The sequence below is a fragment of the Topomyia yanbarensis genome, chromosome 2 (genome assembly GCF_030247195.1).
Source record: "Topomyia yanbarensis strain Yona2022 chromosome 2, ASM3024719v1, whole genome shotgun sequence".
NCBI classification, from domain to species: Eukaryota; Metazoa; Arthropoda; class Insecta; order Diptera; family Culicidae; genus Topomyia; species Topomyia yanbarensis.
Window position 1 is genome coordinate 449,044,662 of NC_080671.1, and position 15,531 is coordinate 449,060,192.

The window sequence follows — 15,531 nt, forward strand, 5'->3', positions numbered from 1 at the left end:
GAAATAAAAATATTAATAGTTGATAAAAGAAAGGATTTTCAAATTTAATTCTTGGTTGATGGTTTGATGGCGCTGATAAGAGCTAGTTTGTTTGCCAAAGAAAACGTTCTCTGGGTGGGAGATTTTTGTTCCAATTGGTCTCCGTTACTAGCACGGAGCTATACAAACTAATTATTACAGTTAGTCCACGGAGCCAGCTGAATCCTAATAATCACCTTTTCCTCCGATGTTGAAATGTAGTCACCGATCATCCAACAAAGTAGAGTAATAATAACCGATTAAAATCACAATTCTTTCCGTTCAAGATTTACGGCTCGCTGCATGAAATTAGCGATAACCAATCACGAACTGGCTTCGGTCGGGTATTTTAAAATCCGGGTTTTCACCATCAGAAATGCCTCTGCTAGTAGTAGGTAACGACATAAACTGATTCATCCACCAGCCGTGTACAGCACAAAAATATTTCCTTCTCAGTATTGTACAGCCTTTTGAGGCGATGCGCGTTTTCTCGAAACAGCTCAACACGTAAGATAATGAAACAAATCAGTAGCGGACCTATATTAAAAACTTTTCATCAATTAAGTGTTGGGTTGGTGCACTATATTGACGACCCTGACCGAAAAGAGTAGAAAGTTTCCACCATTTCCGAGTAGTTATCGAAAGATTTTTCAGAATAGTTTTTCTTTATTGATGCATGTGATACAAACTCCAAAATTTAATACCACATTTTACAAAATGCCGAAGAAATTGATTAAAGCCATGCAGCACAGCAAAAGATATAAGCGTTCCAAATCTTAAACGACTTACCCTTCTAAATTTTGAAAAGGGGCCCCTATATTGAGGGGTAAGTCGTTAGTCACGACAAAAAACTAGGGGTGGGTAATATCCGGAACATAGACGCGGAGTTGACGTAGGACTATTCGTTGGCGTATCATATTATTAAAATTAAACGGTTAAATTAACACATTAAGTTTGATGCACCACATAAAATATATATCAGTAAGAGTTGACAGTTTTCGGTAGATTTCTGACGATAGAATTTAAGGAATGCTGACTAACGGGGGTTCAAAAAATTTAGATTTTTTTCAGTCATGTAGTTAAAAAACAAAACCAAAATTTTCAACGATTTCAGTATTTTTTTATTGAAAACATAATGATTATTCTTCCAAAAAACGTCAATGAATATTGGAGGGCCCTGGTCAGCCGTACGTCGCAACTTTTTTCGCGATGCTCTCGCAAGAGCGCTAGACGGCATTGACGTCTGACTTTCGGATATAATTCCGGATCCTGATGGTCAACTACTTCGTAGCCTTGGCTCGCCAAATATTTTTGTACCCTAAGGCACTGAGGGAGCCAAAAAAATTGCAATGGGGCGGCACTGGGGCTCGGCACGTAAGGTTTCTTTTTCTGCTCAAGATACTCCAGCGTCTTCTTGGCGTTGTCGAACAGCTTTTTCAACACTTCCTTCTTCTTCTTCGTCATTATCTTCGCCGGACGGCCACTACCGGCCTTCCTCTCCACGCTCAATGCATGCTAGGATTCGGTAAACTGTACACACAGGCACGTTTTCGTCTCGAAAGTGGTCTACCGTAAACTTTTTTCCACGATGACCATGCGTTTCGTAAAACCGTACAACACACTCGCGAAGTGCTTTGCTGTTTCGACGCCATCTTCGATAGAACTGACAGCACCCGAGCGAAAAGAACCCATTTCTAGGAAATCCAGAGAGAAAATCTCTTGAAGAGAAAAAAAATTATGCTCTTTACTTTAATTACAGAAAGGTATTGAAATCATTCTCATTTTTTATTGAACACCTGTTAAAAGCAGCATGTTTTAGTCAGGATTTTCTAAGGCTATACAGAAACTTTCACACAAATAATTGTCCTACGTCAGCACCCCGGTTATGCTTCGGACATTATCTATCCCCAGTTTTTTATACAATTTCACATGAATTCTACTTAATTATCTTTTGTCGGAAAATGCTCCTCCTTACAATGTAGTGACTTATAACGTTACTAATAGTGGTTGTAGATTGGAATTAACTTGTGTTGATTGAGATAATTGATGTATTTCCAATGTTATTGATGGAATTATCTCTATCACTTGAATCAAATATTTTTGTGAGATGCAGCTATTTTCATTAATGCTTATTGTAAAATTGAGATGACACCTAATGTACGAGTGAAATCAATCAGTTGTCGGCACAGAACACAATTGTCGGGTATCCACCGATCATCAAAACGAGTCTCATCATAATTCTACTAACAATAACATAGTTATTCAAACTAGTTCACACCAAGTTCAATACGCCGAACATATCAGTCGCAATCGAAGAAAATAATTCAATATTAATTCTTCAAAAGGGCTAATTACATTCTTGTTTCGCTCATTATTCCGCTGCGGAGTTGAATTTCATGAAAGATACACATGAATCAACATCTTCACCCTTGGTAGAATTAATTTCAAATGTTTTCTGTGTTGAAATTATAACAAATCAAGAGAAATCAGCGAAACAAAAGATTGTTTACAAATCTTCTTAGCCCTATTCAAAAGTTGATATGGAATTAGGAAGCAGAATTTTTGCAACATCCAGCGCCTACTTCCTAGCGAGAAACCGACGGTAGCACTCACTCACTCGCCATCCAGCACCAATCAAAAAATTCTACACAACTCCAAACACCGTTCACCCTACTTCATTTGCACCTTTTCCATTGTTACATAGCTTACATTTTTTCCAGCACATTAACTACTGCATCCCCACCTAACAAACTTGCATTGCAACAACGTAACATGCAAATCCCCCCCCCCATTTGTCTGCCCCCATGCCCGTCATACGAAGCCCTATTGATCCGGTTCAAACTTTTCTCACCTGTCGTCATCCAGAGCGAGTTCAGCTGAACGGGGGATGTTGCAAGGTCACGATCGACGACGACTACGATGACGACGGAATGGATCTTTTCTATCGATTCGGGGAGTTCCTTAAAATTTCCATCGGTTCCCGGCGCCGCAAACTTTGCGTGTAGTTAATTTATTTTGAATTTCAAGTTCGCTTCCCGGTTTCGTTGGAACGGTCGATCGTCAGTGAAAAACCACTGACTACTGGGATGGTTGTGTTGTGTGCTTGTTTGTTACCTACAGAAAGTGACCATCATGTGTGTGACAGCAGTAGCAGTAGGCAGTCCGGCGTCAAGTGTTTGTCTCATGCTTCATCTCACATGTGATGATGATAACGGTCATCAGACGATGACGACGACGATGATGATGTTTGTGGCGGTGTTGGTGTTTTGGACGCGTGTTTTTAAAGTCAAATTTTCCAACCATAATGAGTGGTAAGTTGAAGTGAAGCGTGAAGCGGGAGGGAGCAGGAAAGGGCTTGAAACTACTAGTTTTAAATTTGTTTCTTGCGGTTCAATTGTGTTTGGTGAATTTTGTTCGTCTTCGACTTCGAAGTTAGCAGACGTCGAACCCGAACCGGATATCGTAATTATAGATGATCGAAAAGTCATTCACGAAACAGTGATGGAAGATGTGAGCGTGCGAGAAGACGAACCGGCGGAGAGACGACAAAATTGATGATATAAATTTTTGTTATTTTTGTGCGTTTGTTCGACAAATGACATTCCGCCACCGTCGTTCCAACGTTCGACTCCGAAATAATCGAAGTGAGCGTCGTCGTCGTCGTCGTCATCATTAATAACTAATCAAATTCTCGTTAGAGCGTGAAGCTGAGCATTTCCGTTCGGGTCAGGTTGTCGATCATCGATCGACAGTCGACTGTGTGGTACGGTGTGTAGCTGTCAAAGTAGGCTGCGGCATTGGTGATCAGCTCTTTCTCTCGGACGGATGATCGTAGATGGCTGTAATTTGCACACCGATTATCGACCATTTTGTGATGTGTTTGTGGATCTTTTCCCCCAAGCTTTTTTATTCGGAGGAATGACAACCATCGCTGAAAACACGACGGCTTTTTACCTCGATGCGTACAAGATTAATCATGATTTATAAATATGAACCTTGTGCGGTTGTTCACATTTCGAAAAAAAAAAAGATCTCCACTGCAGTTGCAGACGAGAACGCAGCCGTCTGCCAGGAAGGGAAAATCTCGTCTCGGGACTGATTAAATGACTTTCTTCTCCTTACGTACGGATGTTCAACCCCGCTCTCTGCCAAGGGATAAGAAACCCCGAACCCGACGAGAGCAAGTGAAAAAAAACAACCATAAATTGATTAATCTATCGACATTTGTTTCAAAGATATGCTTTTGATTTCTTCCCTCGCTCTGGTCTTAATGCGCTTTAGCCGCCCTTGTCAGCCGCAAAAAAAACCTACGTAAAGAGCAGTCGAAATTGCCCGCGCCCGACAGAGAGAGACGCGCGGCGGAGGCAAAAACTAATCATCATTATCTGCATCCTCCGATTCCTCTCCGGTTTGCCGAAGATGGCCACAGCCCTCTGCAGCGGAGAGCTCCAGGGGATTCGCCAGGGAAGTTCGATGAATGATACCATTCCGTCTACTCCATCTCGGTCGGTGTGTATTGGTAATCATCATTATTTATTATTGAAATTGATACGATTTTAATAACACGTTGCCAGGCGACCGGGCTCTCTGGATCTGAAGGATTCGATTGAAGTGCCCCATCGATCGCGGGACGTCAAAGCAAGCGCACTGAGCGGCGGAAAATAAATCGTCGATCATTTGTTTGTGGCTAGCTTCCCGCTCTCCTCCGCGGCGGCCGGATCTGTTCGGTTCGGAGCCTTTGGCACGTCTCGAATGCAGCGACAATTGCAGCCAATCGACAACTTAATTACGCTTCATTAGAATTCATCTCACACACTTTGGCGGCCATGTAATGGTTGCCGTCGTCGTCGTCGTCGCGACGCCACCCATTTTACATCGGTGGTTACGCCTGTACACACAAACAGAGACAGAGAACCGATCGTAAATAATATCTCTAATAGTCGGTACACGAGATTCAATTTGTAATAAATTACGATCCACCACTGTCGGCGCAGAATGGCATTACAGTTTTCTGTGTCGGCGGCGGCGGCGATCGGAGCGTGACGCACGGAGGGGCCGCGACGGCGGCGTTTGCGAAAAAAAAAACAGAAACACCTAAACGCTCGCAGTTTATTGGTTGAGCGAAATGTTAAACAAGTTCGAACTATGAATAATTATTAACCGGTTCGATAATAAAAGCCGGTAGGGAGGCACACAAACACATCCGTTCGTGAGTTAACCGCCGTGAGGTTCTTATCGGAGGCGCTTCAGCGGATCTCAACCTTCGTAAAGTACGACGCCCGCACCGATCTGACATCAAGGGCGCGGTTATCCAGGTTGACAGATGTACCTTCACGTTGACAGTTTGACAAAACAATCCAAATCGATGACCACGGTGAATCATAGTGTAACATTTCACAAAGCAACCCGGAAAAATGGCAAAAATCGGAACAGGAAGAGCCAGCGAAACCAAAATATTTTCAATCAGACACACACTCAAATCGAGGACGGCGACGACGGCGGCGGCTGTAAACATAGCAACATACCAGAACGGGTCAGTCAGTTTGCCCGTTTTTTTTTGTTTGTTTCGCGCTCGCGCGCCCCACAAACCCCATATGTGCATGCAAGAGCGAGAAGAAGAAAATGGAAAATACTACGAAAATAATTACAATAATCACCATTCGCACATACTTTGTGCCATACACTTTTTTTTTGTTCCCTCCGTGGCACCACCAACAGGTTCCGACCGAGGGTACTGAAATAACACACCGATCGGACCCGCGGTGACTAACTAGCGGCAGCGGCGGCGACGGCTAACAAGAAGAAAAAAATGTTTACAAACACGTGTACAAAAATGCGGCTATGTTTTTTTATTTTATTTTATTTTTTTCCTCTTCTAGTCTTCATTTCTGCCAAAAGGGTAAAATAGTGCAAGGTATAAATCGGTACTCGACCGGGCGGTGTCCAAAGCAGCCGGTAGACTCTCACTCCGCGCAACGAGCGGTAAATTGAGCGTGGCGCTCACGTCGCTAACTGTCAAAAAAGACACTAGATACATAGTCGCCACGAGAGATGGCCGTAGGCATCGACGCCGCGGAATTCTTAGCCGCTTCACCGCAGTCTGCGTCGTCGCTTACTCACCACTCCCACCCCCCGCACGTAGAATGAGAGAAATTATAATTATTCGAGTCTTTTATTATTAGAATGTATATTTTCACCTCGTTAGTGTCGAAATAAATATTATAGAAATTGTACTCACCAGCAGCCGTCCCCTGTTCAGGCCCGGTTCGGTTGGTTGGCAGGAAGAAAGTTTGCGACTTACGAAGCGGCGGATGCGCGTCTTCGTGATTCGGTCCTGATCGAGCCGTCCGGGGAGGGAGGGAGGACGGGCGGCAACGCCGCTGCACTTGAAAGTCGTGCGTTCGTTTGTGGTTTTTGATCTTTTAATTTATTGTAAATTTCACAAAAACAACAACGCTTCGCTGCAATCTTGCGATAATTATGATGCGCGTCGCTGCCGAACAAGTGCAGCCGCTCTCTGCGGCGAAGACGACGACGACGGCGACCGGTGGCAGCGGCTGATGGGACAATTTATATTTTGTAGAACCTCGGCAGAAACTGTACACACACACACACTCTTCACACCGCTTTTCGTATTTATTTATTTTACATTAATTGAATTCTGTCCTAATGGAGTGTGACAACTAGAGGCAGCTCGAACAAACCGGGGACTGGGATCTTTCGCCGCGGCGCTGCTGGTCTGACTGGCTGGCTGCTTTCATTTGTACGTCACACCACTGTCACAGGACCCGCCAATTGGGTGCTTATTGGTCCGGATTTAATTGTTTTCGCGCCGGGTTTACCGTGACATCAAGTGGCGCGCAGCCCTGCGATCGTACGTTTCGGCTAAATGTGTGACCGATTGGATAAGCGCAGGGCTTCTGGGTCTAAAAATACTGCTGCACTGGTCCTGGGTGCGGTCGTTGTGTCGTTTTTGTTCTTTTTTTCGTGTTAAAGGAATCGTCGCGACGGTTTAGAATCCGAACGTTATTTCGAGCGGAGAAAGTGTCGTAGACATTCAGGTAGATGAATAACCTTCGGGCCAATTGTCAGATAATTTCTCACTTTTCAGTCACTCTAGACGTCTTCAAATCGTTTTTCGGTTATTTATCGTGTCTGTATTGTGCTTTTCAGGTATTTTCGCGACTTTAAACCATTCTTATGGCCTTTAGCGGCTCTATGCGTCTTCAAATAACTTTCTACACGTTCAAGAGTGACTTAACTTTTTAGTCATTCATTGTGAAATTAATTTTGTTTCCTTCATTTGTTCTGATTAGTTTATGTCTTCAGACCTGGGGATAGACTTGAAGTGAAACCACATATTTCGAATCAAGTATGAGAATGACAACTATCAACACATTCACTCCTTTTGTAACTCGTCAACACTGGGCGTTTGGAAAGTTGCCAAAATTAACTCACGTTAACCGTAGAGCGCTAAGTTTTGGAAATGTGTACCACTCGGTTCCGTTCAGATAAAGCTGTAAATCCCCGGCTAAGTAAAGAATGTAAAAGCACCAACCACTCTCGCTGTGGAGGATAAACCGAACGAGCACTGCTCTCCTTCACCACTAACAGAAAAAGGAGAGTGAAGCAGGCATAGCGGATAGCGGCATCGTTTGGAAAGCACATTTGCTGGCATTTAGACAAGTTCAAGGAGTTTAACTACTTCGTTAGTTTATTTTTTATGTATCTCTATTCGTTTGCTAATAATAATATCGGTCAATTTATACATTTCTAATTAACCTTTTTGTGTCTTTTTTCTTTGTTCGGCGTGTTTTGTTTTCTTCTATAACTATATCTTAAATTAGATTCATACTAACACTTAGGGACCATTCATAAATTACGTAACGCAAAAATTGCCCAAAACTGACTCTCCCCTCCACCCATGTAACAAATTGTCACAAATTTCTTCATCCCCCCCTCCCCTGTTACGTAACAAATTCCAAGAAAAATTTTTTTTTCTTTGGTGAAAACATGTTACGTAACGATCTAGCTAACTCCCCCTCCCCCCTATGTCACAACATGTCACAACTTGTTGTACCCCCTCCCCCCCCTAAAACCGTTACGTAATTTATGAATGGTCCCTTATTATTGCATATTCTCTCATATGCACTCACAATCTCTCTCTTTACAAATGTACTAACGCTCGTGGCCTTCGCGATGACACAAACCTGGTCACGAACGCGAACATGCAATTGGAATCATCCACACACGCACACACACACACACATCATACCACATTCTTCAAGCTGAGGCCAGATTGAGTTACCTTTGGTCCTTGCCGTTAATAGTAGTTGAGTGAAATCCTAAGATTCGAACTTCATCTTCGTCGTGAAGATACGGTCAGTCATCGACCACGACCATCACCAACTAGATACACACATTTTGTAGATCTATTGGAAACGAGACGATTTGTGCTGATTCCATCAGTGTGTAACCTGCCAAAACACGGTAACTGTACACTTCGGATTGGGGCGGTGGTCAGCTTTTTTCGTCCGTGTCACTTATAACCTATTTTTGTTGGGGCTGTTCGTCAAAGTGAGGAGTCACTTTGGTTATGCAACTATTTTTCCGCTCTTATTTTGTCGCAAATAAGTAGTAGATTTATTTTTTTTTTCAAAGTTGCACATAATTTGTCGTATGCAATTTTAAATATTCGTTGTTTTGATGGCATTGTAAGGGAGGACGTATTCGCCGGTTGATGCCAATCCGACTGACAGTGCTTTGGACTGAGCAGACTAAGGTCTATGTTTATTTGGTGCTTGTTTGACCAATTAGGGAATTGATCCGCGGGGCATAAGTTGTGCATGGGAAGGACGCATGGTCTTGTCTGAGTGAACTGATGACTTCAGTCATGTATGAGAGTCACGAAAACGGTCGATATTGTTTAGTTGTAACCCCAAGTCGTTTCCACTCTTGTTTTTTTTCTATTTAATATTTGTTGTTGCTTTCCCTTTTGCTGGTTTGTCTTCTATAGGAATAATGTCTGAATTAACCGTATTTTATATCTTCACTCAGAACTGTAGTACTGACAACTATTTGCAATACACACGCTTGCATTGCATTCACATAAAATGTGTTTGTGCAAAGGGGATCGTGGTACATCGAGAATTTCTAACGCGAAGAATTTGTGTGCCCGAAACACATGTGTGGCAGATTTTCAATTAATTAATCAAATGTTTCGAGTGGGTTTCGCGTCTCTTTCGGAATTTTTCGCGCTACCCATAGAAGTCGTACTTTGTACTTCGAAATTTAATACAAAATTGGTGACTATTTTCCAAGTGATTTATGCAAATATAATGTGATTCCGTTCAGTACAATGAAAGTTACTAACGTTCTAAAACTTTTCCTCCAATTTATTATCCTATGCGATAACCGATTTCAAATAAATCCGGGTTTTCAAATTTTTCGCCGATTAGATCACGAAACCTGTTCGTGTAGCAAGAAAACCAGCGTTTTCGTGACAGATAATACTACGAGTTCGGAAGTAAAGGAACGGTTGTTAACCTTCATTAAGTCCCACTATGGATCGTTATGTTTGGACAAACTTACCCAGCTGCCATTACAGCAAGGGTGTGCTACAATGATACAACAATGGAGTCCAGTTCATCCCAAAAGCGAAGTATTGGACGATAATTATCATTATAATGAAGCGCAATTTCCAGCGACATTAGTCGAATGAAGAATTGGTGAAATCCGCAGGCCAAGGCCGTGACTGCAGGAGATGAGCGCCGAATGAAGAGCGACAGCAACAGAAAAGTACGTGAATTTGTTCGAAATAACGACGAATGGTTTTGTTTGGTTTTGGTTTTTTAAAATTATTTGATTGAAAGAAAAGTTAAGCAAATACATGCATTTGAAAATACAACATTTCTAAGAATCTAACCTTAATTATCTGGTTGACTGCCATGAAAATCGATGTCTTTCAGCTACAGTTGCAGATTCCTTGCCAGATCAACAATTTACCGGCAACATTATCCGCAAAAAAAAACTTGTATTTCTTGGGAACATCTCAGCGACCCCTGGCAATATAAAACTTGTTTCTATTCGAAATCCAATTAGATACACGTTTCATCGTCCATAAGGATGCATCCGTTTGATTTGGTCAGCACCTGAGCATACAGCTTTACAACTCGCATTTTTTGCCGTGCCGCTTTGCTTTACGATCCGGTTCTGAAACTTTTCCGAATGCGCATATTTGAAGCTGTGAAGTACAGAGTTTGTTGAAGACAACAACGTCCGACGCCTTGATTACACCTTCTGGGAAACAGACGTTCCTTGAAATGTTTCAGAACTGCACAGACGGTGGTACTTTGCTATTTTCAATTCCCGTGCGATCCTTGTACCCGACCATGTCATGATTTCATTACTTCTGGGCAGAACTAATTTGCTTCTTTTTCCATCGCGTGGAAACTCGAGCAAACACCACTAGAATCACTTTCCCGGTCAAAAAACAGCGGACCGATTTTAAATATGCAGAGCTTTATAGTTGAATACAAACTAAAAAAACGCAGAACATTGTATGCACAAATATATTGCCATTCATGTTTCAACATTTTTAAATGAAATTTCAAAAATTATAACTGGAACTCATTCATTACTCGTAGTCATCTTAAATATGCACAAAGCGGGATAACGGAGTCTCAGGTTAATTTTCATAACCATAACTCGTTTCTCTGAGGGATTAGTGTTCCCAGCGATTGAAGTGAAAGTTATTAGTAAACACCTTAAACAAAATGATAAATGAACGTGTTAGGAGACTCCGATAAATAAAACACGATCCAAACTCGAATTCGCGCCAAATCCGCGCGATGCGTCAAATTGAGGACAAAAACGCGCCAAATCCGCCAAAATCGCGAAATCCACGCGACCGTAGCAACCTAGGAATTAATTGAAAATTCTGCTCAATTATTCAGTGAAGTCGTTGCATTATCTAGTCATTTTCAGATGGCGCTACGCGGAAAGAAAAGGCTTATTTTTGCTGGCTAGATTCGTGCACGTCAATGGAAAAGTTGTTAGTATGTAACGATAAAATCACTACATAAAATCTCACTATTCCCACGACATTTTAACGAATTAACACTCAATTCAACATGAGAAGCGTCGGAGTAAACGAATGAAACCTTCGAAAACCATTGGACGAACAAAAAGACACATCCAAGCTATTCGGCAGTGCTGCCACTTCACATTCCATCGGGCTAGCTAGTGCATAAAATTGAACGCTGATTACGCTCGTTATACTGAATGAAGTGATTTGTTTTACCTTTTGACAACTTTTAACTAGGAGTATTAATCACGAAAATCATGGCAGCAAATGATAGACCCTGCAATTTTTGATAAATAGTCCGAAAACACTATTGACGTAAGCTCAGCCGTTTCCACAATAACAACTATTCAATATAAATTTGAAACACAAACATTGCGGGTAGACCAAGAACAACAAATATTATATTCTTGATAGCGTGTGAAACGATCATTTATAGAAATTCCTGAGGAAGACAAAAATACACTGTCGAAACGTAGGAGAGAAAGAGAAAATCTGTCCGGATTAATTTAAAGACTGCATGCCGAACTACATTACCCACTGAATCACTTTATTTTTCAAAACTTGCAACGTAATTTAGAAGATACTCGAGATAAACCGCTGTTGTTATATAGAAAGTTGTGCATTTTGCTAATACAAACCTTTTTACGGAACATACCGAACTCGTCAGAATGATATTCAAAAGTTATAGTAATGAATTGGCTTTGAAGGGATCATCCACAAGAAAACCAGCAATAATGTTGAAGTTATTGATGATGAAGTCTTTGTGTCTTTAGCAAAGTAGTTGACAAAAGCTCTTCAACTTTACAGAAGACATAATTTAAATATATGCACTTGCAAGAAAGTTGGTATCTCACTTTTAGATTAATCATCAAAATAATAACACCATATTAAAGGACTTGTAATTTTCACAAATTCCTCCGAAGACATCATTGATCCAAATCTAACGATTTAGACGTAGTTAATAGATCGCACGATTCTACATAAATTGCTATTAAAGAAAGAAAATATTCGTCCTGTACAACAGCTCATGAAATAAAGAATGGCAAATCTAATGATTTTCGATCAGCTAATGTGTTCTGCTATGCTTTCACGTAAATTTTTCGATTCCATGATTAGATTTTGTTACCAGTGATGTGAGACGCTTGCAGGTTCGGCTACTAATGCGGAAGAGAGCTATATCCGTTAACTTGCTGAAACAAACAAGGTACTTCACTTGATTGCCTTAAAATTCTTCTAAATCAAAAAATATTCTTTGGATTTTTAATCTCTTAAAAGTAATAGAAAACTGAGAAAATATGCTTCTGAATTATACCCTTATATTTATTGCTTAATGAAACTAACGGTGAAGCGGTAGCTTGAAAAATAGGAATGTCTCGGATTTATCCAAAACTTATAGTAAAAACTTAAAGATTGAAGACACTACTAAGATTAAGCTGCTAAAAATGAAATGATAAATAGGATTTGATGGCAAAATGACGTGTTCGGGAAATGTATCGTGATTACTTCACTATATTTCCAAGTGTCGAACAAGTGGACGTCTTGATTTTTTTCTATTTAACGAACATCTGTAGATTTCAAAACTACCAAAAAATACCTCGTTTGGCAAGCAATTAGCACTTATGATTGGAAAAGCTAAAATGTCTTCAACAAAATGCACAAATTCGGTAACTACTGCGCAATTCAAATTCCAATGCATCTGTTGTAGCTGAAACATTGTAAAGATGCAGTTAGTAAGTGTTGTACGATAGCCAATTTTTTACCGTTTTGCTCAATTATCCATCACATTTCAATGTTTCGACAAACAGCCGTAAAATAATGCCTTCGTCAAAGTCCAAACACTCAACACGGAATTTGGTACAAAACTTTGGCATTTCAAGCTCAACTGTCCACTGTATTTTCAAGAAAAAATAACGATATATAACATAAACGTAAGCTAGTACCAAAACATACTGTGAAACAAAAATACCGATTTGCTACCGTACACTTCACCGTAAACACTAGTCGAATGGATGTTGGATGATGAAACGTATTTTACATTTTTCCATCATAAATTAAGTGGAAACGATGGTAATGGTAGCTAATAACATTGAAGCAATGCCAGACTATGTTAAATGTGCCAGCCTATTGAAATGATGTTTAAATATCTCTAATTCACGCAAAACTAAAACGGAATTGATGCAATTCATCGACAAATATCTGGCTCGTGAAGAAATCATGCATTGGCCCGATCTTTCAATCTGTCATTTTGCGAAAAAAATGACGGATTAGCTGAATAGACAATATTATTTGTTCTGAAAAAGGACAATCCTCCAAACGTGTTCCAAGCACGACAAATTGAAAATAATTATTATTTTTGAATAATATTTTCCCAAGTTTGTATTATAAACCACTGGAAATTGAAGGCGGTAACTTCGAAATTTCCGGAGATAACGTCATAACTTAAAAACTTAAAGATCTTTTCATAATCAGTTTCGCATTTTAAAGAATTATTATAATTTTTAACAATAATCAACTCATTTTTTTGTACCGAAAATTTGATTTCTGGCTTCAAATATGCTATGAAAAATACCGCTAAACAAGTTTTCTTACTGTCACTTGCTCAATTCACAGTAATTGGCAATGAACGTTTGAGGAAATATTGTTCAATTGTGGCATAAAAATTGAATTGATATACTAACACTCCTTGTCTCGCCAAAACTAATTAAAAAAAATGTTTGGAGCGCTAAAGTCCCGTTGAGATATCGATGAGAAACAAAGTGAAAATAAGTGGGCCTAGGTGACTGCCTTGCGGGACGTGCCAATGGACGGACATATTGAGTGTGATTGGCATCGTTTTTTTTTATTAGATTCACGAAGGCGGAACCATCGAAGAGTTAGGACTACATTCATTTAGTCTGACATGCAGGAAGTCCTAAACTTTGTAATTTTAGGATGGCGATGTTCAATGGAAAAAACAGCTAGCATACTTGACACGGCACCTCCGTCAAATGAATTGCACATGCATTTATATCAATGCCTTTGCTTCCACGCTAAGAAACAAACAGAAATGTAAGAGTAGAGCAAAATTTTTAATCGAGTTTTCTACTTTTTTTCGTACCATTCAAGCCAATGCCGTGAATGAAGATAGTAGACGCTATTTTAACATGCTGAAATGTTGATTGCATTTGGATATTACGGAAATATGGTCTATTTCAATTCGTTTTTACATGCATACATGCTGGCATTATAGGAGGAAAATATTCATCCTAAAAATAAATATGAAATAAAGAATGGAAAAATTGAATGATTTCCAATCAGTAAATGTCTATTGTTATGAAGTTCTGTTATTTTTTCGATGCTACGATTAGGATTTGTTCTTGTAAAAAGACTCAAACCTTCAAAAGAATTCATCGTGTCCCACGATAAATTGAATTTGACAACAAAATGATACATTCGAAAAATGTACTGTGATTATTTAATATTTCCAAGAGTCGTTTAGGAAACGTCTTGAAAACTTTTTTTTTATAAAGTGCAACGGTAAATGTTGCATCTGTAAGTTTTAGAACAAAAAAGTTTTAAAGATGCAAAAAAATCCTTCGTTTAGCAAGCAATTTGACTTATGACTAGAAAAGTGAAAATATCAGCAACAATGGGCAAAGCTGTGTAGCAATTGTGCAATTCAAATTCCTGTGCATTTTAGGTTGCTGAACATTTTTTGCAGTTTTCTGAGGAAGCGATGGTAGTGATGCATGATAGACATTTTTTTTTTAAAGTTTCACTCGATTATCTTATACCAGACAAAAGAATCAGACTATCAAATTATGCGAGCAAATGTTAGTTATTCGATCAAAATATGATTGAGTCTTTAGTGTACTATACAGATAAATTAAAAAAATAAATAACTGCTAGCATTAGTAAAAGATTAAACCAACATAGCACTCAAAGTACTTCCCTGAGCAGCGATAGATTTGTAAAGGAACTATTTCAGACAATTCCTTGAACTTCAGATGGAATTATTCGGCACCAATAAAACTTGTTTGAAAACTTCAAGTATTTTCAAGAAAAATCTGGTTCTTGAAATAACACTTGATTCTTAGGAAGAAACAAGTCAATTTCCTGATGGTCTCATCAGTAAAATTTAAAACTTCTATAATATCGGGACATCAGTCCTGACCAGTTTTTTTAACCGTACACATAAGTTGTTTGTCATTTTTGATTTCAATTTTTCAATATTTAAAATATTATTTCAGTCAATTTCGCGTAATTTAAATTCAATATAATTACTTTTGACACCAGTATTTTAAGTTAACCTAGTTAATTAACCAACAAACATCACACAAAATACGCTAAGACACTCGTTGAAATGTCAAAAATGTCACTGGTAGCAGTAGCTTCAGTGTGGTAACCGAACGAGACGACCGTACAAAATGCCGACGCTACTTGTGTAT

At 39.6% G+C, this 15,531-nt stretch overlaps 1 protein-coding gene across 3 annotated transcripts in view; it reads right to left on the reverse strand.

The window, feature by feature from the left end:
• LOC131685745 (homeobox protein cut) overlaps positions 1–15,531 on the reverse strand; it is a 528,971-nt gene that overhangs the window by 510,869 nt on the left and 2,571 nt on the right. The window lies entirely within an intron of this gene.